The following is a 3,829-nucleotide window of genomic DNA, read 5'->3' as shown; positions in this document are numbered from 1 at the left end:
CGTGCGGATTCCCTCTAATCCGGCCGTCTTGCTGGAATTCGGGCGTCTAAAGGAGAAACCGTCCGTCCAGCTACGCTGAAAATTTGAAGATTTTTGGACTGAGGTTGAATCCGAGCGTCCAGCGAAAAAAACGCCCGTCTTATAGAATCCGGCCGGATTTGAAGAAAGACGCCCGTCTTTCTACTTGTGCATTTCAAAGAAAATCTCTGTAGCAGAATCCGTCCGTCTTCACAAGAAGACGCCCGTCCCATCATAAAAGAATCCGAGCGTCTCATGCACGGGACGCCCGTCTCTGAAGCGTCAAATTTTGGAATTTCTCGCTGTGACAGAATCCGGGCGTATTGCCCCGAATCCGCCCGTCCCGAGGAGCACGAATCCGAGCGTCTTCAGTTCGAATCCGCTCGTCTTCTCACGGTGTTTTGACCCGACTTTTTCCTAATTAAAATACACCCCACCACACATACAGTGACACATCACTACTCCTTCCAATTGCACTATAAAACCCACCTCCTTATGACTCCCATACATATCCAAATCACTCTCTTTACCCACAAAATCAAAAAGCCCCAATTTTCTAGGGTTTCCAACACTAAATCAACAAGGAACATCCTTACCCTTTGACAAATCAAAAGAACCCAACAAAAGAATCAAGAATGGCACCAAGGAGATCCTCTTTTAGGAGTGCAAGAAGACCAAGGATGATGGGAAGTTCTTCTACCTCCCATCTCAACACCATTAGAAGGGAACATGAAGAGATTGTAGATCTCACAAGGCTTGATGATTTCTCAAATGTGGAATTCCTCAATGATGCGCAGAGATTAGTCTTCCACCGGCTTCTAAGTAAGAATATTCTTCCCACTAAATTTTTATGTCATGCTACCTTGAGAAAACTTGGGATTTTTCACCAAGTGGAAGCTCTCTTTGAGGTTTTTGGTCTTTCAACCCTTTTTCGCATGTATGAACCAACCTATCGGTCCCTAGTGCTTGAATTCTTGAGCTTTTTGAAGATTACAACCTTGAACAAAGTGATATGCATAGAGTTTAGGTTGGAGAATGTTTCTAGGATGATGACCCTTGTAGAATTCGCAAATGTGTTTGGACTTGATGTTTCGCCTACCCGAACATCGAAACCCAAAAAGTATAGTGTTGCACCTTTGTGGAGGGCCATGACGGGCCGGGATTTCATTCTTACCAAGGAATGTCTTGCTTTTCATATCCAAAACCCGATCTTGAGGCTTACATATCGATTTCTTTCGGGTACTCTCTTTGCCCGCCGAGATCGGCCATCGTGAACCAATTAGACCTTGTGTTTATGGAATCATACCTCAACATTCAAGGGAGAGATGGGTATCACTTCAATGCACCTCTAGTTTTGCTAGAGAAATGGGCAAAGTTTAGAAATGGGGACGATGATGGAATGAAGCACATAGTGAATGGAGGACTCATAACTAGACTTGCAAAGCACTTCAACCCAAGGTTCAATGAGAACAATGAGTACACTCCACTTACGGGGAGCACGAGAATTAATGAAGATCTCCTTCTCGTCCAACACCATTAGATAACCCTTGAGGGGGTCGATAAGCGGATAAAGTGGTTGACAAAAGGAAGCGATCCGATTTATCTCCCAATGACCGATCTACCACGGATCTCCCCAAGAAGAGGAAACTTGTCCCCAATGCCCTCCTACCTCATCCCAAGTCAAACAAAGCAAGCGCCACCACCTCAAAATCCACCACCACAACAACAAGAACAACAAACCCAAAATGAGAAGATAAAAGTGCCTCCCTACCCCTTTCCCTACCAACCATATAACCATCCAAATCCCTTCATCCTCCCCCGTGACGACTTTGTCACGGGAATTTTGCAAGATTTACACTACCGTCAATACGAGACCTCCGTGGACACTTACTATGCTCTTTACCCCTAATACCATGAGATGGTTCGAAAAAGGACGGATTAGTGAGGAAGGAGCTTTCCCCTCATGGGCTCAAATGGATTTGCTCTTCCCCAACTCAGAGAAGGCTAATGAAGGGGTGAACGGTCACCAAGAGGAGGAGAGTGGCAATTCTTGTGGAGGTGACACGGTGAAGCTTGAGAGTGAGGAAGACGAATTCATGGATCCAAGTTTGAGTGATGCTTCAAAGGATATTTGGGATAGCGATATAGAGGGAGATGATGCCGATGTCTAGAAGACTACTTCATCACTAGGTGGAGCGGGCAAGAGGCACCCACCTAAGTTCATGTAAAGTTTTCTCATCTCTCCTCTTTATCTTTCAATGTTTCATGAAAAGAAGTTTGTGTCTTGTTACCTTGTATTTTATTTAATTTTGATCGTTGTTGGAGTAGTCCTAGCACCATAGAGGACTCACACCTCGGTACCATTGAGGTGTTCTCATTTTATTGTTCCCATTTTCAAAATCCAAAATGACAAATTAGTTTCATGCATTGCATAGTGTGTGCATGAACTACACCCATCCTTGGACATTAGCAATAGTGTCTCACTCGGTTTGGGGAAGTTAATGCATACACAATGGGAGGTAATCTAAATTATCCTCTCCGTCATAACAAAAACCATGCATCATATAGTGTAGCTTAGTATAGATTGCATTTAGTGTAGAAATCATGCATCATCTTTGCATAATTTCCATCATTTTGGCCATTGGGGACACTGCCCATATTAGTGTGGGGATGGGAATTCTAACATTGAACTCTTATTCAAAAATCCAAAAAAATTGAAAAATTTCAAAAATCATAAAAATTTGAAAATTGAAAACCCAAAAACATGTTTATTTCCTTTTGTAGTCTTGTATATATTGTCTTGTATATATTGTGTTTGTTCTATCCTTGTTCACATTGATTGACTACGCCACATCCGAGACATGAGGATATTGAAGACCGCATGGTATGATCTTTCCAATCTCCTTTTTCCTCTTTATGTTAATGACTATGTGGCTTTATTTTGATTGATGCGGTATAAGAATGTGAACTTAGGACTTGCATTTAGCTTTTATGTCATATTAGTTGATAGAATCACTTGCATTAGGATGTTTATATTAGTTGCATCATGGCATGTAGTTGCATGTTAGAAATGTTTTGAAAAATGCCTAATTAGGAACTTTGACAAGAGCAACTAAGCCATTATAAATACTTGTTCAACTTAAGACTTTGCCTACTAGAATGGTTGTAAAACACCCTAAATAGTGTCATACTAGTGTCTTTTGACCCATGACCCAAGGCCTAGTCAAGGGTTTGCATGTGAGTCACCTATCCAACCCCGTGATGCGATGTGGACTTGGTTAACTTGTCTAGGTGACCTTGTTTGACCTTGTGGTAAGGCAACCCAAAAATATTTTCTATCAATAAGCTTGAAGTGCTCATTTCAAAGAAATTTTGTCATGTGGAAGTAATGTAATGCCAACGAAACCTCAAATGTTATGAATTGTTGAAAGTTGAGAAATTTAAGTTGTTTTGATGGAGGCGTACCACTTCGATGTGCTTTGGTGCGGGATCCATTGAATTGGGCCCCCATACGGTTGGGAATTCGGCCGCCCAGAGACAGAGTGACTATCACCCCGAAAAGCTATTGTCTAGAGGTTAACCGGTTGCCTAATAAGCGATTGGCGAAAGCAAAGGACACTAGCCCGGAAGGGACAAACCCCATCTTAAATTTTTGAAATGTGAAAGTGAAATGAGGTCAATTTTGAATACTAGTCATATCCACCCATTGTGAATAAAGATTTGAGCATTTCATTCCCAAAAAGCCTTTTTGTCAAGCCACTTGGTCGAGCTTGGGACGATCCATGACCTTTACTTTTGTAGAGAATTCGAG

This window comes from Silene latifolia, chromosome X, assembly GCF_048544455.1.
Source record: "Silene latifolia isolate original U9 population chromosome X, ASM4854445v1, whole genome shotgun sequence".
Lineage (NCBI taxonomy): Eukaryota > Viridiplantae > Streptophyta > Magnoliopsida > Caryophyllales > Caryophyllaceae > Silene > Silene latifolia.
This window is presented reverse-complemented; position numbering follows the sequence as displayed.